The sequence below is a fragment of the Panthera onca genome, chromosome A1 (assembly GCF_046562875.1).
Source record: "Panthera onca isolate mPanOnc1 chromosome A1, mPanOnc1 haplotype 2, whole genome shotgun sequence".
NCBI lineage: Eukaryota > Metazoa > Chordata > Mammalia > Carnivora > Felidae > Panthera > Panthera onca.
This window is the reverse complement of record NC_138339.1, coordinates 172,411,078-172,437,139: the sequence shown is the minus strand read 5'-3', so window position 1 is coordinate 172,437,139 and position 26,062 is coordinate 172,411,078. Positions and strand designations below refer to the sequence as shown.

The 26,062-nt window shown below is 41.4% G+C and overlaps 1 long non-coding RNA gene across 1 annotated transcript in view; it reads left to right on the top strand.

Annotated features, from left to right (window-relative positions):
- The window catches only part of LOC132681908 (uncharacterized), a 29,066-nt gene extending 4,711 nt beyond the window's left edge, over window positions 1-24,355 (top strand). Inside the window, exons 2-3 of the long non-coding RNA XR_009611313.3 lie at window positions 3,817-3,899; window positions 21,185-24,355. This is a non-coding gene — a long non-coding RNA (uncharacterized LOC132681908). The remainder of the gene's footprint in view (window positions 1-3,816; window positions 3,900-21,184) is intronic.
- The last annotated feature ends 1,707 nt before the right edge of the window (window positions 24,356-26,062 follow it).

Genomic DNA, 26,062 nt, shown 5'->3' with positions numbered 1-26,062 from the left:
AGTTGACCTGGGTCTATAGTTTCTTTCCCCAGGGTCAGAACATGGGCCTCCCTTAGAACACAGCCCCAGGAAAGCCTTCTCCACGCTCATAGTCTACCCGATTGGGAATTTTCTCCTAGAAATTAGCATAGGTTCTTAGGAGGTGGGATGTTGGAATTTCTGAGTTTCCATCAAGCTGACAATTAAATTATTTTCATCATGAGCCATACTGGGAGCTTTTTGTTTATGATGTAGAATAATAAGCATACAACTGAACCAAAACAGAATATAGTGACCACAATGGGACTAATGGTCCCTCAATGGTCTAAAATCAATTGTCTATATCTTTTAGAATCTGAGTGGGCACGAACCCACGTTCACATGCATAGCAAATTGTAGCCCAAAACCTTGGACCTCAACCTGCCAGGCTCCAGCAAATACCTCCACCACAGACTAACTGTTGGTTGAATTACACAACTGGAGATGTATTCCTTCAACTTAAACTCTTGGCATTCCTTGAAATGCAAATGCCCCTAGGTCTGAAATCTGGCAATAGATCAATAGGAAAGACCAGCTGACCGCCCTCAGACTGTACACTCTTGAGTAAAGCAGTCAATTGCACATAGATTAAAAGTATACTTGCACATTTTGTGGAGAATGGGGAGCTGGACAGAGGCTCTTGTCTGTACCCCTCAAATCAAACTGTATTTGCCTATTTGCTCTGCTTGCTCGTAAGATCTACCCTCATAAGGAAACAGAGCCAAATCCTCTTACTCTGACACATCCAAATAACCTAACCTTGTGATAGGGATCAAAAGGAGTTCAGGTGGATTTGTACTCCACAGGTATAATATTTGCTTTCTCTGATTTGTCATTGTGCACAAACATAGGCTATTACTTTTATGGTCAGCAGAAGGGCAGAAGCCAAAGCTCCGGCAGAGAGTAAATAACATACGCCACAGTGACGGAAGAAGACATTAAAAGGCTTATAAGCAAGGAGTCGCTGTGTGCAGAGCCCATCCTTGTGATTTACAGCACTAATGCTTGCTGCACACAGCCCCTCCCTATAGTGGGAGGCTGGCCTTTCCTAAAATGGGGAAATTGTGGCAGTTTTACAGGCTTTATTGGGATCTATTGTGTGTGAAAATGCACATTGGAAAGAAAGAGGCCTGGAAAAATGGCACTTCCGGCCCACTGCACTCAAGAGTGTGTTTATCTGCACATGGTCCATGACCCCTGCCTTACAGGCACCCTGTGTAGGACCCAGGGGACTGGCAGAATCAATTCAGATTCCTCATGCCAGATTCAGACTGTGATCTCTGCAACTCCACAAATATCACGTGACAGGCCTGCCTACTCACCATGACCCCTACCTCTCACTGGAAAGCGCTAATCCGGTTTGTCTAACCATGCAGCCCTGGGAGCTCTAACTGGGTTTGTCTAACCACTGAGTTCAGGTATGGGGTCCAAGGATTCCAGGAATGTGTGTGCGTGGTGGGGTTGAGAAGTAACACAGATGGCAATATGCCATTCAGTGGTCTAGAAATTTCACGTGCATGGAAGTATTCAATCTTTACAATAATCCTACAAGGTATATACTATTTTAGTGGAGGAAACAGAGCATAGATGTGCAAAGCTAGGAAATGGGTGGGAACGTGAGCCTTCAAACCCAAGCATTCCAGCTTCAGAGTCTGGGGTGGACCCCAGAGATGGCATTGGTACCACATTACCCCTCCAAAAGCCAGCTGGTTCCTGCTGTCCAGCCAGGTGATGATTTGGTGGTTTGCTAGCAAGGGCTGACTTAGCAGTTCTAGAAACTTGAACAAAGACATACATCTGGTTTTGCCCTGCATACCCTATGGGTATTACTCAGGCAATGGCCCCAAATGTGAGCCACCCAAAAAATGTGGGTGAAGATCAGATATGTACATTTCTTATAATTCATAATATCTCAGTCCCCTTCTCCTGGCAAACTTGAGTGACTACCTCACCTTTACCAATTAATGCTTTAACCTCACTCTTTGGTTTGTTTGTGTTTTTTTTGGTTTTTTTTGTTTGGTTTTTTTTTTTGGTTCTAGATATAAAATGTATTAAGATACCCAATTATATATGGGTGCCTGGGTGGCTCATACTGTTAAGCATCTAACTCTTGATTTTGGCTCAGGTCATGGTCTCATGGTTCACGAGTTTGAGCCCCACATAGGGTTCTGCCCTGACAGCCTGGAGCCTGTTTGGATTCTCTCTCCCTCTCTCTCTGCCCCTCCCCTAATCGTTCTCACTTTCTCTCTCTCAAAAATAAATAAATAAATAAATAAATAAATAAATAAATAAGTTTTAAAAGACATGCTCGATTATAGAATTACCCCTGCCTTCTGACAGTGACCTATGCAAAGAGCATTCCTGCTTCCTTAAATTTCCCCCCAAACCCCCTCACATACCATATTGGTATCAGATCAGGAATGTGCCAAAACATCCTGATGTTCGGTAGAGCCCACATCCTCTACTAATTATCCGTTCAGACACTCTCCTACTGAAATACGGGGCGTTTCCCCATGATGTGTGGTCTTGCTTGCTGTGCCAAGCATCCATAAACCCAACTTTGTTTGAATAGAAATGAATTCCAGATGAAAAGCCTTGAATGAGGAGACGCAGCAACCATTAAAACTAAAACCCGAGTCGTTCGGAATAAAAAAATACATACACGTGCAAACAAAGTACCTAGCTCCCACTTTCTTTGATGGCTGGGATGGTTCAATCTTCAGCAACATCCTTACAGAGTCTCCACTTCCTGGAGTGCGGGGCCAAGTTGGTTCAGATTTCTGTTTTGCCCTCGGAAGTGTCACCACCACCACTGTAGCACCATTCTGCTAAGAAAGGCAAATGAGTCTTGTGATTCATTGGAAAGATCAAAGAGAAGGGCTTGTATTTGTTTTCCAGGCTTGTGTAGTGCCTGATATGGATGACATTTCATTCAACCCTGTACTGAATACACATTTTAAGCTTCTTTAGTTTTCAAGACATGTAGGCTAGTAAGAGAGAACACGGTGATGAGTGTCAGGTTTTGCAAAGGAAAGTTAGATAGTTAGATGTTCCCTATGCATTTTTCAAGTATCTCCATCTATATTTATCAATTGTACCTAATATTTTTTAAAGGATTTCACAAAGTCATTTGTAGGTATAAACCCCAAATTGCAATACAATATAATAAGCATCAACTAAGGAACACAGAGGAAGAGAACTTTTGTTGACATGGATAGGCCAAGGGTAGACCATTTCTAGATAAGGCAATGCTTTTGCAGAGTTAAGTAGTCATTAGCCAGGCATGTGATCTACAAGGTAGGCCAGGTAGAGAAAGCCACTTTGGTAAAGGAAAAGATGTCAGGATCCTTGGGAGAAATTTCCAATAGAAATAGATCAGTTTGGCTCCCTTAGGTAAACTTCCCAAAGCCCTCAGGTTGAGTTAGTATATTTCTGCTATTATAAAGCATGTGATGTTCTTACATGCCAGTGTATTTTCTATGTATTTGTTTCTTGTACTAGAAGGAATGTTCTGGCACATTCCTGGTCTGATACCAATATGGTATGTGAGACTGAGAACAGCGCTTTAGCGTCAGATAGCACTGGCACTGCCATTATATCCTGCAACTTAGACAAGCATCTGGCAGCACAAAACAGGTGCTCAGAAATATTTCTGAATGAATGTATAAAGTCATTTGACCTTGTGGAGCTTTAGTGTCCTCATATGTTAAAGAAAGATAATACCTACCTGGAAGAAGAGAGATCATTGAGGGCTTAATGGAATAATCTAGAGAAGTAATGATGTTGGCTTTCTTTCAGGTTGTAGCATTAGAAATGGAGAGATTCAGGATGTGTTCTGGAGGAAGAATTTTCAGAGCCTTCTAATGAATTCAATATGATGGGTAAGGGAAAAAGAGACTTCATCCTGTTTTTTGACTTTCAGTTGCAAGTGTCACTGATATAGGAAAGACTGGGAGATACGTTACTAAGTAAAGGCATCTCGTAATCAATTAGGTGCAAGAGTCTGGCGTGTAAAAGATCTGTATATGCACAAAGATGAGACTTTTTATCCTATAAATGACATTGAAATGAGACACTTGAAACAACCTAAGGAGAGTATCATTTGGGAGGAGGAGTACCAGACATATCCCTTGGAATATTCCAATATTTAAGGCCAAGCAGAAGAGCATCCATCAACAAAGGAGACTAAGAATGAGTGACTCTGAATAAATGGCCACAACTAAATAAAAGAAAAATCAGGAGAGTGTGCTATCACAGAGGCCAAGGGGAAAAAGTGTTTGAAGAAGGATAGAATGTCTGATCACATCAACTATTCCGTAGAAATCAGGTAAGGCAAAAATAGAAAAAGAATGTGGCAAAGTCAGGATCCTCAGTAATTTTAATTAGCAGTGTTAGCGGAGTCCCAATGTGTAGTAAAGAGAGGAACTCTGGCCAGCCCTTGCAAGAATGTTTGCTTGGGGAGGTAAGGAACACTAATAGATTGGTAGATTGTCGAGAGAGGATTCTGTGGTTCTATCTTATCTTTTATTAAGGATTGGAGACACTTTTGTTTCACATTAGAATGATCTGGTACAAAGAGGAAACTAATGATCCCAGAGAAAGAAGGGATACTTACACAAGTGATGTTCTTGAAAAGGGGAGAGAAGATGATAGGTAGACATGTGTTGACATCTGAAGAGATACTTTATTCACGACCCTTGGAGCGCAGGTGCAAACCTTAGGCTCATGGTGAATCTAGTGGAGGGAAGCACAAGAAATTCCTATTTCATTGTTTCTAATTTCTCTTAGAACTTTAGAGCAAGGTCATTTGTTGAGAGTGAAGGGGGAGGAGGGGAAGCAAGATGTTTGAGGAGAGAGGGCAATGTGTTAAAAAGTCACTTTAGGGAATGGGAAAGAGACCACTAGGGATCTATAATAAGATTAGCAAGCAGCATTGTGTGCCCGTTTGAAATGTATGAACATGACTCAAAGTGAGACAAACACATGAAACTGTGTGCTTTGCTAAGCCAATGTTTGGCTACTCCGCTGCAGGAATAGAATAAGTGGATATTTGGTTTCTCTAGTATTGGTATCGACCAGGCAGGTAGAGAGCAAGGGAATTAAAGGCGTTTGCAGAGAAAGTGGGAACATGAGGGGCATGATGGCTAGGGCCAAATAAATATCTGGTAAATGAACGAATGACTGAGGACAGTGAAAAATTCCAGAGTGGAAATATGCATCATTATTGAGTTACTTGTCAACTCTATATCAGTTTGCCTCTTCTACTGCCATTGCTGCTGAACGTGGGCAGTGCACACCCTGGTGCTTGTGACACTTGGGTTCTCAACTGCTTCCTCGTAGCATGTGCTTGTGAAAGACACACACGTCACCTGGATGGCTTCGAGTAACCAAGGAGACCGAAATGATTCCTGCAAAAACCTTGAATGACATTTTCAGGGATACAATCCTAGCTTCCTCGTAAGGTGGCTATATAAACCCTATACATGATAGGTTTGCGGGCTCAGAAGGCCCGTCACTAAAAGTTCTCAGGGCCAGGGTGTGGGAGTGGGGAAAAAAGGGAGGTAAGAAGATAAAATGTACAAAAGGAATCCGCATGGGCTACCACCCCCCTTTGTTTCTTCTGCCCTCTGAGCCCCCAGACAAAGGGAAGTCTGTCGGCTGTTCCTCGAAGGTATTCTGGCTCCTTTCCTGTCCCCGTGGCCCAGGAACAGTCATTTAACCACATCTCTCTTTTTGATAACACACCTTGTGGTGTGACACATGGGAGACCCCAGATTCCTGTCTATTCTAAAAGTCTTTAACAGGGGCACCTGGTGGTTCAGTTGGTTAAACATCTGACTCTGGAGCTGGACTCAGGTCATGATCTCACAGTTGGTGGTGGGATTGAGCCCTGAGTCAGGCTCTGTGCTAAGCATGGAACCTGCTTAGGATTCTGTCTCCCCCCCTCCCTCCCTCTCTGCCCCTCCCCGACTCATGCACTCTCTGTCTCTCTCAAATAAAGAAATAAATAAACATTGAAAAATCTTTAATGGCTTCTGTCGTCAGCAGTAAACTTTCATTACTCTCAGCGGACAATTTTGTTTTCCTTCCCCAACGAAAGCCCATTTGTTGTTGTTGTTTTAAAGGCCCTTCCACAGATGGGACACTTGCAAATAAAAATAGCAAACACACAGGCACCTGTGCCTCTATTTAGAAGCATCATGAGTGAAAGGAGGGTGCTCATTGCCTGGGGCCCCTTTTTATTCCACTTAGCCTGACTACTGAGCTGGCAAGCGCAGGTAACAGCTTTGTCCCAGGGTCTCCGAGCACCGTGACTGCAGAATGACAGCTGTGGATGGAAGGCTCTGAGCTGCCACACAAATGCATCTGCGGTTCCCCAGGAAATGGTATGTGGATTGGGTTTTTTGAGTCCAAGAAAGAAAAGGCTAAAAGGTGCTTAATTTATGGGCTTCCAGTATATGAAAGTGTAGGTTTTTTGGTTTTGTTTTTTTACATTCCTTAGAACCATAGCTTTGAACGCTGACAAGGAAGCATGAAATCATAAACACAAAGCCAGAAATCCTGCCATTGGGCGCAAGGAAACATCCCCTAACCATCTGTCCTCGTGGAGACTCTCAAATGTGCTACTGAGCAGATTTGCAATGTCTGTCTCTGGATATAGTTCACATGTGGGCCGTAAACCTGGGGCGTCACCTTTCTGAGGGCAGGAAGCGGGGCCCCAGGCTCTGGAGCCTCCTCTCAGTGCCTCTTCCCAAGTGCACTTGGACGCGGGTGTCATCAAGGTCGAATGGGCTTATCCGCCCTTCTGAAACAAGCGTTCACCTCAGACCACCTGGCACGACCTCCGTGTCCTCTTCTGGAAAAAGGAGAGGGTGGGATGTAGATTTACAAAACGTCTGCCTGTATTAGGCCCTGCAGATGAGAAAACAGAGAAGCAGAGGCAGGAAGTAATCTCCTCCAGGACTCGAGCCAGTCAGACTCCAGACCCCGCCATCACCACCCTACTGTGCATTTCCGAAGCCTTTAAAATGCCGAACCTCTTTCCACAATTTGGCTATTGTTGAGAGTGCTGCTATAAACATTGGGGTACAAGTGCCCCTATGCATCAGTACTCCTGTATCCCTTGGGTAAATTCCTAGCAGTGCTATTGCTGGGTCATAGGGTAGGTCTATTTTTAATTTTTTGAGGAACCTCCACACTGTTTTCTAGAGCGGCTGCGCCAGTTTGCATTCCCACCAACAGTGCAAGAGGGTTCCCGTTTCTCCACATCCTCTCCAGCATCTATAGTCTCCTGATTTGTTCATTTTGGCCACTCTGACTGGCGTGAGGTGATATCTGAGTGTGGTTTGGATTTGTATTTCTCTGATGAGGAGAGACGTTGAGCATCTTTTCATGCGCCTATTGGCCATCCGGATGTCTTCTTTAGAGAAGTGTCTATTCATGTTTTCTGCCCATTTCTTCACTGGGTTATTTGTTTTTTGGGTGTGGAGTTTGGTGAGCTCTTTATAGATTTTGGATACTATATGGCCCTTTGTAGCAACATGGATGGAACTGGAGAGTGTTATGCTAAGTGAAATAAGCCATACAGAGAAAGACAGATACCATATGTTTTCACTCTTATGTGGATCCTGAGAAACTTAACAGAAACCCATGGGGGAGGGGAAGGAAAAAAAAAAGAGGTTAGAGTGGGAGAGAGCCAAAGCATAAGAGACTGTTAAAAACTGAGAACAAACTGAGGGTTGATGGGGGGTGGGAGGGAGGGGAGGGTGGGTGATGGGTATTGAGGAGGGCACCTTTTGGGATGAGCACTGGGTGTTGTATGGAAACCAATTTGACAATAAATTTCATATATTGAGAGAAAAGTAAAAAATAAAAAAATAAAATGCCGAGCCTCTTGTTTTCAGAGACTTTCTCTGCCTGGTCTCTTTGTTCCAGCTTGATGGCAGCTTTATTTAGGTGATAATAGAAGGCTTGCTGTTTTATGAGGCGTAATCCAAGCCCTGTGTGGATAACTATTCTTTTAGGTTGAGAGGTTTATCCCTCCGATAAAAAGAGGTAGATGATTGCTCTGAAAATCCAAAGCCTTTTATTCATTCTTGCATTAGGTAAAGACACTTGCATATTCACTTTTAGCAGAGGCCTCGCAGGGAACCCCAAGCTGGGTATGCAAGCGTGGCTGCAACGTGGAGACCAGACGTGGGGACTGTTATTCCTTCACTGTTGGCTGAGCGTAGAGGAAATCACCTGCAGTCCTTAGAATGCCTCCTTTTCCTTTTGTTTGAACTTTTATTTTTTTTTAATTTTTTTTAATGTTTATTTATTTTTGAGACAGAGAGAGACAGAGCATGAACGGGGGAGGGTCAGAGAGAGAGGGAGACACAGAATCCGAAGCAGGCTCCAGGCTCTGAGCTGTCAGCACAGAGCCTGACATGGGGCTCGAACTCACGGACCGTGAGATCATGACTTGAGCCGAAGTCCAACGCTTAACCGACTGAGCCACCCAGGCGCCCCTTGTTTGAACTTTTAAAGGGGGTTGCAGGACTGGCGACTGTCCCTTTGGGGGAGAGGGGACTGCCCCAGTGTTAGCACCAAAAATCTTGCATTCCAGAAAAACCCTAGTCCTGAGTAAACCAAATGGTTACTAATCTTAGTTCAAACCTCAAGTGGAAGAAAGGCTAGAAAGACAGAAAGGCCTGGGAAGCAGGAACTAAAGCAGATAGATGTTTAAAAATGGTTTACTGTCCCTAGGCATTGGAAGCCACTTTCATATATTCCCTGACGACAGAATGGGATCTTTTGAAAGCCAAGGGAAACAACCTAGAAGTGCATTAAATAGGAAAATGTGGAGCCTCAATCTCTGAAATACAAGACAGCCTTAGAAATTAAGAGAGTACATGCGTATATGACCATGTTAAATAATTTCCAAATTTGGAGCAAAAAAAAAAAAAAAAAGAGAGAGAGAGAGAGAAATGTATAAATATTTTGTATATGTTTATCATTTATGGAAGTAGTGTATTCATTTTCTATTACTGTGTATCCATGTTCTTACAATGGTTAGGACAATACGCACTCATTATCTCCTGGTTTCTGTGTGTCACGAGTCAGGGAATGGCTTGGCTGGACTCCCTCTGAGGGCACAGTCACAGCGGCAGGTGGACTGTGCTCTCACCTGAAGCTTTGACTAGGATGGATCTGCCTTCCTTTTTTTTTTTTTTTAATATTTATATATTTTTGAGAGAGAGAGACAGAGTGAGAGTGGGGGAGGGGCGGAGAGAAAGGAAGACAGAATCCAAAGCAGCTCCAGGCTCTAAGCTGTCAGCACACAGCCCGAGGTGGGGCTCGAACTCATGACCTGTAAGATCATGACCTGAGCCGAAGTTGGATGCTTAACTGACTGAGCCACCCAGGTGCCCTGGAATGGATCTGCTTTCAAACTCATATGGTTGTTGCAGAAGCTGAGGCCCCCCTTGGCCCCTAAAGGATGTCACATGGGACCCACATAGCCCTCAAAGTAGCAAGGAACTCAAGCAAGATGAGCGCTACAATCTCATGTAACTTACCACACAATTGGGGTGGATCCAGTTTCATTTTTTCACAGTTTAATTTTTTCCAAGTGCATTTATTACTTTTTTATTAAAATAAACACATGCATGCACACACACACACACACACACACACACACGCGCGCAATTTCACTAATCAGTAAAGAGAATAAAATATAAGACCAGGGACAAAACATGTTGTTCACTTGGCAATCATCCTCGTAACCCCAGGCTCCAGCACTGTTTGTGTTCGGAGACAGCTCAGCACCAGTGCCCAGCTAAGGCTTGCATGTCACCTCTCCTGTACGTGAAAATCAAGGGGAGCCTTATGGCAACGTTAAGACATCGTAAAGAAACTCTATCACATCTCTTAAAAACGCCGTTATGGTGTATTGAATTGATCGGAGAAGGTATACTGAGATAAGTGGTCCCTTCCGCATTAAAGAGTTAAAGCAGGCCAATTGCATTTAAGGCGTACCTAAGGACACCATGAGCTCACTGATGTAAGGGTCATAGGAGTGTCCTAAGAAGCAAAAGGCTACTAATATCTCATAACGCCCCAAGTGGTCCACAGACCAGCAACCCTGGCATCACCTTGGAGTTTTTGAGAATGAGGTTTCTCTTCCCACCCCAGACATCACTGAACCAGAATCTGCATTTGAAAAAGATTCCAATGCACATTACAAGTTGGGGAGGTTTTTAACTAGACTACTCCACAGGAGAGTACGAATCACACCCAGGATAACTCGCGCACATTTTCACAGGAGCTATCTACACAGGAAAGCCTATTGAAATATTGCTTATAATAGCAAACCCCAAACCAGACAGAAAGCACAAAAAACCTGGAAAAAAATAATTGATCATCTGTAGTGGATTGAAAAATAAGTTGCAGTGTATTTATCAAAGGAACACCGCAAAAAGTTAAAAGGAAAAAACTCCAGCTACATCTATCATGGATGTATAGATAAGTGGATATATGGGTCACTCCTGAAAAGATAATGGTGCGTGCAACCAAGAACAAAAATAAAAATAACCAAGTTCTGGGAAGAAATATACAACATAAGATCATTTGCGTAGAGTTCGAGGACTTGGCGTGTGGACGCATACACGGGTAAGTAAGCATCAGAACGGCAAACACCACATTCAAGACGGTGGCTTCATCTGAAAAGAGGAGAAAGGGATGAAAAGGAGAAACATTTAGAGCTTCTTTCACGTGCATGCTTCCTTCTGGGTGGCGGATACATGGATGTTTGCATATTTTCCCCCGCTTTTTTTTTTAATACTCAAAATATTTCATCATAAAGAAGAAACAAATATCCAGGACTTCCAGACGATACAAAATTCTCCTTCAGAATGTGTGGACTGATGTTTAATCCCACAAGCAGTGAGTGGGGTTCCCTTTGCCCCGCATCTCACCCGGGCACGGCTGATCAGACTTCTAATTTTTGGCCAACGTGTCAGGCAGGTGGGAAATGGCAATGGACTGCTGCTTCGTCTGCTTTTCTCCCTTTACGAGTGGGATGTGCTTATTGACCAGCGGCCTTCCTGTCCTGTGAGAAGCAGCTTTGCATCCTTCGCACAGTTTCCTATTTGTTTTTTCTTATCGATTCGTAGGGAGACTAATTAAGAACACTAGGAATGCAAGTTAATGTCCTTTTTCTGTTTAGATTGCAAGTAACTCTCTCAAACTGGAGAGGGCCCAGGCCTGGGAGATGTGTGGTGGGGTGCTCGATACAAACTGGGTCCCTTCTTAGCTTAGCCCTCAGTTTCTTACTTTCCCTAAGTGGACGTCTCTTGACGTGCAACTATCTATCTATTAAGTTTATTAATTTATTTTGAGAGAAAGAAAGAGAGAGAAGGCATGCAAGCAGGGGAGGAGCAGAGACAAGAAGAGAGAGAGAATCCCAAACAGGCTCCGTGCTGTCAGCGAAGGGCCCTACGGGGGCTCCATACCATGAACCATGAGATCATGACCTGAACCAAAATCAGGAGTTGGATGCTTAACCAGCTGAGCCACCCAGGTGCCCTTCACTGTACATTAAAAAATATAGTCTAAAATATCAACTAACCAGCTAAGTATACAGGATTAGCAACTCTATTTGGTTCCCCAGGGTAGCTTCATTTTAACTTGCAAAGCTTTCCAATAATAGTTATTTTTTGCTGCCGTTGTTACGGGGAAAACAAAGAAATAACAGTGACATATTTAGCAAAGTTCAAGACTTTCCCAACCAGCTAAATTTGTATTAGCGTTTTTTTGTTGTTGTTGTTTTGGGTTTTTTTTTGTCTTTAAGAAAATGACAGTCTCTGGAAATTAGTTAATGGAAGAAATTCTTTTTTTGTGTTGAATATAGTTCTTCTGTAGCTTCCACCATTTATATCTTAAAACAAAGACACATTTTTTTTTATTTAAACTGAGAGGAATCAATTTCTTTAGAATGCTGGAAAATTCTTGTGCTTATACAATTAGGAAATCTCATTTATGTGATGGATGATCACATATATCACTTAGAAAAATTTTGGTTTCATCCCAAAAAGAGCTGCATTTTCATTTACAATGGGGAAGGTAGTATTGTCTCGGTGAGTGAGACCTGTTGCTCTAAGTAATAATGGGCTTTCTCTCGGACCCAGAGCATAAATGGGATTGTTAAACACTGTGAAACAGAAACCCTACAAACATGGGTGACTCTGCTTAAATCTTAGGTCTAATCCTGATCCCAGTACTGGCTGTCTTGCCCCAAGGGTTCAGATATGTCTAAAGACTTCAAGGACCTTTGGTCACGAGGTCAGTCATTTTCATCCTCCCATACTGACCAGTAAGGGTTTGGTTTTGTTTATTTATTGGTTTGTTGTGGTATCTATGAGGTCAGGCATTTAAATATCATTTGCTGTGTGTTCTAGAATAAACGTGTCCTCCCCTCAAATTCACATGAAATTCTACCCACTCGCACATTGGTATTAGGAGGTGGGGCCTTTGGGAGGTGATTGGCATTAGATAAGGTCATGAGGGTGGGGCCCTCATGAATGAACATTAGTGTCCTTTTAGGACTCAGGAAAGAGCTTGCTTCCTCTCTGTTCTCCTCTGTGTGACGCACAGGGAGGAGTCAGTGATGTGCAACCTGGAAGGAAGAGGGTTCTCAGCAGACCCGCCCGTGCAGGCATGTTGACTTTGGACTTTGAGTCTCCAGAACTGTGAAAAATTTCTATTGTTTATAAGCCCCTTCTCTATGGTACTTCTGTTATGGTAGCCCAAACATATGAAGACGTCTTTTAATCCATCGTACTTATTAACGGTCGTATTTGCTCATGTTTGGCCAGCAGGAACTAATTCAGATCGTGTCTTTTGGTGCAAAGAGATATCCCAGACTCATTTTGTGCATATTCTGGGCCAAGACCTAGGATAATATACTTCTCACAAGATCCCTGATTCCTTTCACTCTTTATGGATGACACTCTGGGCACTAATGGTGTCACGGCAGATGGGTTGCTCGTTGTGTCTAATAATAATATAATTTTTCTTAAATAAAAAATAGAGCATAAATTTATAGTAATACTTGCCATTCAAATTCAGGCCTATAGAGTTTTCCTTTAACCTCTTTTCTCTGATACTTGTATCTTCTTTCAAGACTGCTGAAAAGCTCACCTAATTACTTGTTTGATATTGTTCATGACACATACAGAAAAATATCAGAAAACTTATATTAACATTTCTTCCAACAAAATAATTGCTAAATCTTAAGGGATTTTTCTAAAATCTTAAGGGATTTTTTTTACAGTGCTTTTTTCCTCAAGGTCTATCCCACTAGGGTCAATCAAGTGATTGTTTTTTAAAGTCACTGGGAATAACTCTTCTCTGTATGGTTTTGTCTCCAAATAGATATGTAGTTAAGGTCATCCATTTAATTTTACTTTCCATTTTAAGTAATTACTTTTTAATTTATTTAAATGTGGTTGAAGTAATGTATATGGTTCCAAAGTAAAATCAATACTGGGTGTGTTCAAAGCAGACTCGTCTCTTGCTCCCCTTAAACCAGTCTGGACCTTGCATTCATTATGGTCTTTTCAAAAAGCAGATCCTGGGGTGCCTGGTGGCTCAGTCGGGTAAGTGTCCGACTTCAGCTCAGGTCACGATCTCGCAGTTTGTGGGTTGGAGGCCTGTGTTGGGCTGTATGCTGACAGCTCAGAGCCTGGAGCCTGCTTCGGATTCTGTATCTCCCTCTCTCTCTGCCCCTTTCCCACTCGTGTTCTGTCTCTCTCTCAAAAATAAATAAACATTAAAAAAAAAAAAAGACAGATCCTGTCACCCCTGCTTCCCTCCCTTCCTGCTCAAAAACATTTACTCACTGCTCCAACCACTTTGCTATGGTTAGCTGAGCTCTGCAGTAGGGAGCCCTGCCTGGCCTACCCCCCACCCCCACCCCCCAGCCTCATTCTCCAGCCTTCCTTCTGATGCTCCAGCTAAAATGGAATTCACTCAGAGTCTTGGAAATCCCAAACTCAGGAACACTTTTGAGTTTTTACCAATTTCCTTCTCTCAGTCTGAAACACTCCCTTTGCCCACATTCTGTGTGTCAGTCTGTCTAGATCCTACTCACACTCTGGTGTTAGTTTATTTTTTCTGCCCTCTCCAGCCTCTACCTGGATCAGAGTCCTCTTGACTGTGCCCATGGCATTCCACATATGCAACATCCCACACTCCGTTATAGAAGTGCTTGCCAATGTGTCTGCGTCTTCCACTGAAATATAAGCTCTATTAGGAGGGGGATTTTGTCTTTTGGGCTCACCATTCTATCCCCAGAGCTGAAAGATCTTTTTCACTCTAGGGTCTCCACTAATTCACACGGTTTCTTTGTGAGTAGCCAGATGCTTTTGCACAGTCTACATACTGCACAATCGCACATGGCAGACCTGCCTGGGATAACGTATTTGCTCAATAAATATCTGGTGAATTAATTTTAATTATCTCTAGTTTCAATATTTGCTCATCAATAGCTTTATTGCCGATCCCCTTTTTCTTTAAAAACTTTCTCTTTACTGTCTTAGAACATCCTTGAATAATTAATTTCTCTGAAGATGATTGAACTACCATATTTCCAAACAACAAACTCAGGCTTGCAATATAACTTCATTTGGGAAAGCACACAACTCACTCCTTCTCACCAAGATGTCTTCTCTGGCCTACCGAAAGAGGGCATGTGTCCTTTATTTGAAATTTGACTCTAACATCAGTTCGTTGAAGGAGTAAGTGGATAGTATAGGAGTGGACACAGCTGGAATCATGACTGTCTGTTCTGTAGACAGCAGACCCTGAACTTCATCTACTCCAAAGCTTAGAGGGATTTGGAAGCATGAAGTTTACGATCACTACTATGCAATCCGATCCTCATTGTTCCTTTCATCAAAGCTCATCCTTGAGACTAATCCACTGTGTGGAATTCAGATTCACCTCCTTCCCCCTGAGACCCAAGGGTTCTGCCTCCCTCTGGGAGAAGACCTTCTCCGCGGGCAGAGAACCTTTAAATAATCAAGGAAATAAGCCATTTGAGCACAAAGGCTTTTCCTTCCACAGTGTTGAAAGAATTGTGAAAATGTCACTTTTTTCATAATTAAGGCTCTTTAAAATACCAAGATATTTATTTTGAATACTTTGTCCTTCCTTCCATCACAACAGAGCCCTGCACTGTAATGAGAGCATGGTGACTGACACACACCACAGACTAAGAGCAGCTCTCTGCCAGCCCCTGGTTGGACCTGTTTTAGACCCTCTCTGGGAGACGCTTCAAATCTGGAGAGATTGCACTGGTGAAGTATTTCTGGAACTGTGTTTAGAAAACAAGAAGAAAGAATTTAAGTGTCACAGGAAGAGAATCTGGACTTAAATCTGTATCCTCTTCAAGGATTCTTTCCGAGGCTCTTTGTATTCCTTCCTGAAATATTTATATGAGCAAATATCTTGACTTACCATGAAGAAAGTCTGGGATACATAGTCAAACAAAATCGTCTCTAAAAGAAGATAAAAGCTCCCCATGGAAACTGGGGTGGCCAGCTGCCGTTCAACATTTAGATATGTTAACAGCAGTAAGTAAATATTAGTGAAAGCAGTTTCTTCATTGACTCCAAGAGCTGGGTAAATACATGGTCATGGAAATAATTCTCCAAAGAGCAGAGTTAAAAATTGGTGTTACAAAGACTGAGGACAACTCTTTCACGTGGTGCCTAAAGCAGGAACAAGCCTCTGAAGTTGTCCAGGAAATTCACTCTTCCTTTTATGCACTTAGCTTGTTGTTAAAAACAAATCAAAAAAATGGCTTTATTAAAGTATAATCAACATACAATAAATTGCACATATTTAATGTATATAATTTGACGAGTTTCAACATATGTTTATACCCATGAAACCATCACCACAACCAAGGTAATAGATGTATCTAACACCTCTGAGGTTTCCTTCTGTCTCTGTGGATTTTTTTTCATAAGAATACTTAACACAAGAGCCACACTTCAAAATTTTTAAGTGCATAATACATAGTGATGACTTAGGTGCTAGGCTGGACATCAGATCATTAGAACTATCCATCTTGCATAACTGAAACTTTAGAACAGTTGAACAACTCCTCGTTTGCCCCTCTCCCCTGGCAAGGTGCCCCTTGTTCCTGGCACCTGATAACCACCATTCCAGTCTGTGCTTCGAGTTTGGTTAGTTTAGGTAGTTTATGTGAGTGGAATCATACAGTATGTGTCCTTCTGTGATTGGATTATTTCATTTAGCAAAACGTCCTCCAAGTTCATTCATGTTGTCACAAATGGCTGTATTTCCTTTATTTATTTAAAAAAAATTTTTTTAACGTTTATTTATTATTGAGAGACAGAGTGTGAACAGGGGAGGGGCAGAGAGAGAGGGAGACACAGAATCCAAAGTAGGCCCCAGGCTCTGAGCTGTCAGCACAGAGCCTGACGCGGGGCTCTAACTCACAAACTGCGAGATCATGACCTGAACTGAAGTCACATGCTTAACCGACTGAGCCACCCAGACGCCCCATATCTCCTTTATTTTTAAGGCTAATATTCCACATTTTCTTTATTCGTTTGTCAGTGATCCCTCGGGCTGTTTCCATAACTTAGCTATTGTGGATAGTACTGTCATGGCATGGGAGTGAAGATATTATTTAGATATCACTTAGAGGCCCTGATTTACATTCTTTGGGGTGTATACTCAGGAGCGGGACTGTCAGATCATATGGTAGTTCCATTTTTAATTTATTGTTTTTAATTTTGTTGTTTTCCATAGAGGCTTAACCATTTTACGTTCCCAAAAAGAGTGTATAAGGGTTCCCTTTTCTCCACATCCTTATCAAAACTTGTATTTTTTTTTTTTAATAATAACCATCCTAACTGGTGTGGGGTGATACCTCATTGCAGTTTTGATTTGCATTTCCTAGATGATGAGCATCTTTTCACCGGCCATCTGTTTGTCTTCTTTGGGAAAATGTCTGCTCAATCCATTACCCATTTTTAAACTGGGTTACCTTTTTTTTTTTTTTTTTTTTTGCTATTGACTTGTATGAGTTCTTTATATGTTTTGGATAATAACCCATCATGACCTATAGGATTTGTGAGTATTTTCTCTCATTCCAAAAGTTGGCATTTCATTATGTTGATTGTTTCCATTGCTATAAAAAGCTTTTCCGCTTGATTTTTTTTTTGTCATTTTTGTGTTTGTTGCTTGTGTTTTTTGTCACCATATATAAGAAATCATTGCCATAACCAATATTTAAAGAGCGTTTCCCCTATATTTTCTTCTAAAATGTTCATTTTTGGATATTATGTTTGAGTCTTCAATCCATTTTGAGTTGTTTTGTGCATGGTGTAGAATAAAGACCCAATTTCATTCTTTTGCATTTAGATATGCAGCTTTTCCAACACCATTTCTTAAAGACACTATCCTGCTCCGTTGTGTATTCTTAGCACCTTTGTCGAAGATCAGTTGGATTTATTTCTGGGTTTTCTATTACGTTCCATTACTCTTGTGTCTATTTTTAGGCCAGCACCATACCTTTTCTATTTCTGTAGCTTTGTAATATTATTTGAAATAATTTTCAGTAGCATCAACGAGACTAAAATGCTTAGGAATAAATTTAACCAGGGAGGTAGAAGATCTATACAGTGAGTACCATAAAACATTGATTAAAGAAATTGAAGACACAAATGAATGGAAAGATATCTCATACTAATGGGTTGGGAAAATGAATAATGTTGAAATGTCTATGCCACCCCCCCTCCCCCAAATCTACAGAATGAATGCAATCCCTATCAAAATTCTTGTAACATTTTTCAAAGAAAGAGAAAAATCCTAAAATTCATGTGGAATCACAAAATACCCTGGATAGAGAAAGCAATTTTGGACAAGAAAAGCAAAGCTGTAGTCATCACACTTTCTGATTTTATTTTATATCTTTGAATTGGAGAGCTGTATCCATTTACGTTCAAAGAAATTATTGTTAGGTAAAAAGTCACTATTACCCTTCTGTTATTTTTTTGTCTGATGTGTGGTTCTTTCGTCCTTCCCTCTTTTCCTTTCCTGACATCTTCTTTTGTGATATGTTGATTTTTTTTTAATGTAGTCATATGCTTTGATTCCTTTCGCTTTTTCTTTTGTGTATCTACAGTTGGTATTTTCTTTGTAGTTACCATGAAGCTTTCATTAAACATCTCATAGTTACAACTGTTTATTTTAAGCTGATAACTGAACTTCAATCGCATACAAAGTCTCCCCATGTTTACCCCCCCCTTAACCCTTTATGTTATTGATGTCATACTTACATATTTTTTTAATTGAAGTATAATTGAAACATAATATCATATTCATCTCAGGCATACAACAGAGCGATTCAACAGGTGTGTACCACAAATGTAGCCGCCATCCGTTACCATGCAACACTGTTACAATACTGTTGGCCATATTCCCTATGCTTTCCCTTTATCCCCCATACTTAACATGTTTTATGCTATACATCCACGGGCAAATTTCTGTAGTTGTAGCTCTTCTTAATTTTTTTTTTTTTTATCTTTTAACTTATGTATTAGGGTTAAAAGTGGTTTAAATGTCCCCATTATAGTTTTGTATGGGTCGTTATGTTTGCCTTTACCAGTGAGGGTGATCTAAAGAGGAAACTGAGTGGCTCGGTCAGTTAAGTGTCCAACTCTTGATTTCAGCTCAGGTCATGGTATCTTGGTTTTCAGGATTACGCCCCGCGCTGGGCTCTGTGCTGGCAGCATGGAGCCTGCTTGAGATTCTCTTTCTTTCTGCCCCTCCCCTGCTCTCATTCTCTCTCTCTCTCAAAATAAATAAATAAACATTTTTTAGGAAATAAAGAGGAAATTGAAACAAAGATGGCCAAAAAAAAAAAAAGAAAGAAAGAAAGTAAAGAAAAAGTGAAAACTGATAACCATGTAAGTAAAATGCAAATCAAACATAAAAGAACTATAGAAGCAATAGCTAGTGTCAGGAATGTTGAGTCTGCCTCCTTTTGAGAGAGTCTGGATGTGCAGCAGAAGGAACTTATTGGAAGTGAACTCATCAACAACATAAATGAAGAAAGTGGTTGTAATAAAAGAAATAAATAAATAAAGATGTCCCAGAGGAAGCAAAGCTGGCAAAGAAAACCTTCACATGAAAGGAATTCTCAGAGGTGTTTCATGACATTGAAGGCACAGAGAACACAACGTCGAGAGCTGATCCAAGTTTAGAAAGGAGCACAACAATTCAACAAGGCATAGAAAAGATGCTTGCTCCGTGTCCTAAGTTCTACAATGAGAAGAAAGTGAGCACGCTTCAAACTACTCTTGATACATTTTTTTTTTACAAAGAAAACACTTTCATTCTCAGTGTTTCTAATGTTTTACAACAGACATAAGGGAGTTTTTAATGTCTCAGTATAAAATTTTAAAGGCCAAGGAACACTCGTGATTTTTCCTATTGATTATTCAAACCACTTGGCATGGTTTCCGTTTGCATCTGCAGTGAGGGCTACCTGTATTCAAAGGAATTTCAAAAGCTAGTGGGTGAATAGTAAGTGTGCTTCAACCGTAAAACCCAAACTTAGCTGATGCAGAATGTTGGACATCTTTTTTCGATATATGTCAGAGAAAAGGCTTTAAGTTTCTTTAACCGGCTCCCACGTCCCATGGGGTAAAAGCTGATGGCAGGAGAATAAGAAAGCTCAAGAAGAGGATGAGCTTTGGAGAACCAAGAACTTGAACTAAATATTGGCTCTTTGGCTCATCTAGTCTACAGTCTGCAGTGTCCATTCAATAGCTGAGACTTTTGCCTCATCGGTAAAACGAAGATGGTAAAACCAACGTTACAAGACAGTTCTGCATATAAAAAAATACGTATGTGTGTATACACATACGAAGAACTATTGTGCATAGTGTTTAGCAGATACTAGAAACCCATAAACTGTTGCCTTGTTTTCTCTTTTCTTCAAAAAGAATCAAAACATAAATTATGAAAGTAAAACTCCAGTGGGAATGGTGGAGCCCCTTCCTCACCCAATAAGGAAGGAAGCTACCATTTGTTTTTTTTTTAACGTTTATTTATTTATTTATTTTGAGACAGAGAGAGACAGAGCATGAACGGGGGAGGGTCACAGAGAGGGAGACACAGAATCTGAAACAGGGTCCAGGCTCTGAGCTGTCTGCACAGAGCCTGACGCGGGGCTCGAACTCACCACCCAGGCGCCCCAGGAAGCTACCATTTATTATGGGCTTCGTCAACGTCAGGGACTTTGACAGAGATCGTGGTCAGCACGACAGCATGACATGGTGTGACAGAGAACACTCCCCAAGGCAGCCTGCTGCTTTCGATGACTCTGAACTTCCATATACGAACATTGCCAGCTCTGGGTGATTAAGGTTAGTCAGTAGCTAGGATAACCTATAGGGCATCTTGGATTTTCTCATGAAAACTATAAATATCCCAGGGGAAAAAAAATGTTTTAACTCTACAGTTCTTTTCACATCTAATTATTTTCCTGATTCCACATTCATAGAAAATGTACCTTAGTGGGGCACCTGGGAGGCTCAGTCGGTTAAGTGTCCCACTTCAGCTTGGGTCACGATCTCACGGTTTGTGGGTTTAAGCCCTACGTCAGGCTCTGTGCTGACGACTCAGAGCCTGGAGCCTGCTTCCAATTCTGTGTCTCCCTTTCTGTCTGCCCCTCCCCCCACTCAAGCTCTGTCTCTCTGTCTCTGTCTCTGTCTCTCTCTCTCTCTCAAAAATAAACATTTAAAAATTAAAAAAAAGAAAATAATATGTACCTTAGCCTCTCTGCTTTCTCATTTTGTTTGAATACACTACAAAGAGAATCAAATTTTAATAACTAGTATTATTATGTGTTTACATATAATGAGGCTATCTCTGTGTGTGCACAGATGGCCTAGAATAACTAAACATTATTACAACCAGTTCTTGTAAACGTGGAGCATCTCTACTAATTTCATTGATCTTTATCAATAAAATATTGTTACTTTGATATTCATTTTTATAAGAAACTTTTATGCGACACTAGAAATCCGCTAGAATCATAAATTGTTCATGTTTTTGTTTTTGTTTTGTTTTTTTCCAGAGGACAGTGGGTAGAAAGGTTTGGATGGTGAGAACACTTCCTCCTGGAGGTTGAATAAGCAGATTTGGGTAGATAGATTGCCGGGATCTTCGAGAGTTGAGTGGATGGAGAGTCGGCTTTGGAAAGAGACGAGGCCCCTGCCTGTCTTCCCCTCATCTCCTATCTACTCCTCCACGTTGTTCCTCTAACTCTCCTGAGTTAACAGTCTGTTGCCTCATGTATCATGTCTTTATTTGTCTCTGTACCTCAAAGCATGGTAGTAGTCCAAGCAAAAGATATGGCAGGCTGGACCACGGTCACAGCAGGGCAGATGGAGAGTATGTAAGTAGAGAAGTTAAAGACCCAGGGGAGCAGATTCTGGTGCCTGGTGTTCCCCATCTAAATACCCCACCGTGACAAGAGAGACCCTTTGCTATCTGCCCCTACGTCCATCTGCCTATCACCGCCTCCCACCACCAGAGGAGCTGTGAACTTCAGGCCCCTCCGTGCCCTGCAGAATGCGGCTTGTTTTACGTTCACCTCCACGTGGCTCTTCTGGCCTGACCTGACTTCCTTCCCCAACTTGCCTCCTTCGTTTCCCACAGCAAATGGTGCCATGCATGACCTTTCCTATAATAGGATGAAGCATGTTTGCCCAGTTGTCCAAAAATGCTCTGGCATATATCTCAGCTCTGAGATAACTGGGTAAAAAGAAGAGTATTGTTTCGCTGTTGGCACCAGAGTTCCGGTTAGGGAAGGCACCATTTTTGTTTAGGAAAACACACTGAAAAGCTACAGCTAACAGAAAATAAGGCCTTGAGAGAAAGCAGGAACGACACGAGACGGATTAAAAACCTGAGACCCACAAAAAGCAGTATGGAGCTGGGAGAGAAGAGAAGGGGGAGAGATGGGGGGATGGGCAGAAGAGATCCAGAGAATGTGGCAGAAAACATATGTCACCAGACGAAGCAGAGACTTTTACAAAAAGAAGGATCTAATGTTCAATTTAAATTCATCTACTATGTGGTCAGAAGATGCAGGGCCCCCATGCTGTTACTCTGACCTACGTCCAGTGCAAGTTTCCTCTCTGTGACTTCATCAGGTGAGTGGAACTTTTGGCGTGTGAAGGAGACAGATGTGATCCATCATGTGACCAAGACGGAGAGAAAGGCACAGAGATCAAAGAGAAAAAAGAACTCCGAAGAAACTAGGTCACCAGAGTTAGCAAGGAAATTTAGAAAAAGAAACAGAAATAGAAATACCATCCTTCCCCCATTCTATGTCCCTGTCTGAACAATGTACCCCACATGAACCATATACCGAGTTATTTCCCCACCTGTAAAATCAGAGGGAGAAACTAGGTGGTCCCTCAGAGCCCCTCCAGCTTTAACATTCTGTGAATCTCAACCTTCCACTGAGCTTGGGAAAACTAATAGAAGTTATGTCCTATTGTAGAAAAATGTTTGGTGCTCCGAATTAACTTGATTAGGCACTGGAGATGACAAAATAATGACAGTCGTTTAACACCTAGGTGAGGGGGAAAAAAACAAATTAAGAGAAGTATTCTCATGGCACCAAACAATGGCTTGTTCAGATCCTTCTGGCAGCAATGTAGCGTCTGTTCTAAAAATTACAACGTGTTTTGAAATTACTGCTTGAGTGCATACACAATGTATGTCATGTATTTATGTAATTATGTTATTAAAACTTTTAGAAAGTCTCCAGTATGTGTGGATGCAAATGTGCCCACATCAACAACAGTATCAATGTCCCATTCTGTCCAACCCTGGCAACTTAAAGATGTTTAACATGGGCTGTCAAGTAGCCATTGATGCTGAGGCCTTAGTCCAATCGATGGATTACAGTGCAATTATTTGGAAGGAAAATATTAAATTGTCTTTGTTTATCTTCCAGAGGCAATTATCTGATTGCGTTTAAGCAGCAACAGTCCCAAAGAGCCACTGCACGGAAGAACGAGCTCGGGTTTGTTGGTCCACCCTACTTAAGTGCTGACAAGTCGGCCTGTTTTGCAATGGAGATACCAAAGCAAGGAGAGAGAAGACGCTGTTGCAATTTCTCAACCAAGCAGATATCGATGTGATGAAGTCAATTTGCCGTTAGTCATATTTTAACTGGCTGCACACAGAACCAGTGGGGTCCGGTGCAGAGTTCCTTAGGAGCCTTTTATAAAATGTTTAGCACCATCAACCGAAGTGAAGCCCATAGAATCTGAAAACAGCCTGAGTTCTAGTGCTGACTCCAACACTTGCTTGTTATATAATATTAGTTGCTTGCTATCTGTCCTTCAGTTTTTTATTGTGTAAAACCAAACTATATGTAATAGCTCCTAACTCTTGAGTTTGTCGTTAGGATTGAATGAATTAATACAGATGAAATATGTAGATCTGTGCCTAGCACACAACAAGCACTACATAAATGTAAGCTGTGGTTCTGGTTACAAGATTTTGTCATGAGAGATTTAGAACATTATTTAGGAAAGAGATAAGCAGGTGTTCTCGATGATCTATTGGGCTAAAAATTAAGGATTTAAAGACAATATGATGTAATGGTGCGGTGCATACGAGGCACCCGGGAAACTAGAAGGGAGCTACTATGTATTTCTTGTCTACTTTATTCTGGACCCTGGGCTATGCACATTAACCTCTGGCAACTTATGCAAGGTTTCTAACATCCCTAAAACTAGTTATTATTGTCTCCACCTTACGGATGAAGGCATGGAGGACTCACCTCTTAGTAAATGGGCAGTCATGACCAGACTCAGGGCTATAGACTCTACCATTGTGGTTTTGGCACTGGAGCATGGCAAGTCCTCCGATGGCGTGGAGGTTGGGGCTGCTGAGGCCAGGTGTGTGAAGCACAAGTCTTTAGACTCTGTTCTCAGGACCACTCTACACTCATGAAAAAAGTGGTGAGGACCTCAAAGAGCTTTGGTTAATGTGGATTATATCTATCAATGTGATATTAGATATCAGAGCAAAAAAAAAGTGTTAGGGGCACATGGGTGGCTCGTTCAGTTAAGCATCTGACTCTTGATTTCTTTCAGGTCATGATCCCACTGTTCGTGGGATGGAGCCCCATGTCAGACTCTGTGCTGACAGTGCAGGGCCTGCTTGTGACTCTCTCTCCCCTCTCTCTCTCTGCTCCTCCCCTGCTGTGTGCACGCTCTCTGTCTCTCTCAAAATAAATAAACTTTAAAATTTTTAAGAATAAGTTCTAAATTTATTTATTAACTTAAAAATGACAATAAACCTATCACGTATTAACACAAATAATGCGTATTTCTGAAAGATAACTGTATTTACCAAAGCAAAAGATATTTGTGAAAAGAGTGGCATTGTTTTATGGTTTTTCGAACCTCCTAATGTCTAAAATATTAGCTGAAAGAAATGATTAGAAAAGTTCAGGCAGATGCTCAGATAAACTTGGTAAGCAAAATGCCTGAGATCATATGATTGGACTAAATATAAAACCTATATTTTAAAGTCTTCTACTTCGGTGGGAGTAAGTACAGGAATAGGCCAACTAAACCCATAAAAACCGTGCCTCATGGGCACTCCCTCAATCTTTTCTGGTCGAGGAATTCCCTTAGGTTTGATCAAAGTCATAGAATTTTAAATTAAGCTCTACTTAAAAATGACTGATGGGAGGGAAACATACCTTCAGAGAAAGCCCCAATGCTGTGTGATATCAGTCTTATGAAAGTTTCTAAACTGCTGGGCAAGAGCAAATTTTATAGTCATGAGTATGTGGAAAGGCCTGGAAAATGAAGAGGGAGACGTGGGAATAAGGTAAGGGAGGGAATAAGATGCCGAGTGGATGACACCAGTGTCTGAACTTGCCTTCTGATTGCCCCAAACCATTCCTTCCAGGTGACTAGGAATATAAACATTTTTGGCACATTCTATCTAACATGAAGAACATTGTTGAGATCTGCTTCTTTAGAGTTTATTACTTGAGATACCACTGTACATTCCAAGATAGAAAATCGAGATGAGACTGTGTGCAAATAATAGCATTCGTTCTTCTTAACTTGTGCAGGGATCTGCCAACTGGTACAGGACACTTGAACTTACAGATTACTACCTTTCATTCACAGGACGAGTGCTAATAGACAAAAAAGTAATATACGATACCGTAAAACCTTGGATTGTGAGGAACTTGTTCTGCGAGTGTTCCCCAAGACAAGCCAACGTCTCTAATAAATTTTAACTTGATAAACAAGGGATGTCTTGCAAAGCGAGTAGTACGTGATCACAACTGAGCCAACAGTTCCTGAAATTCACTTTGGTATACAAGTGCTTTGGATTATAAGCATGCTTCCGGAACGAACTATGCTCACAAACCAAAGTTTTACCATAACATTATATGATAACAGACAATATTTATTTATTAGAGAAGCAGTTTGGCCAGCGGTTAAAATCATAGGCCCTGAGACAGATCCCTTGAGTTCAATTCCATTTCTACTGTTTATTACTCCCGTGACCTTGGGTGAGTTCCCTAATCTCTCTGCGCTTCAGTTCCATCTATAAATGGGAATAATAATAGTAATTTCTAATTTATAGGGTCGTTGTGAGGATTTCATGAGTTAGTATACGCAAAGTGCTTACAACCAAACACTCCGAAGAATTTGCTGTCATCATCATAATCGATACCACCATCATTATTCTGTAGTCTAATGGTTCTTCTTAATTCTGATTTGAAATGTCTCCTCTATTGTATACACGCCAAGCCAAGCACACAGTAAAAATTTAAGCAAAAAGACTGCCTTTACAGGAGAAAACGTAATCCTCAAAATTTTTGCTCACTTGAGATGCTTCTGACACCCAAGGGAATTTTAGATGAGGTTCCACCGAATTCTTTGGTCTGGAAACCGTACCT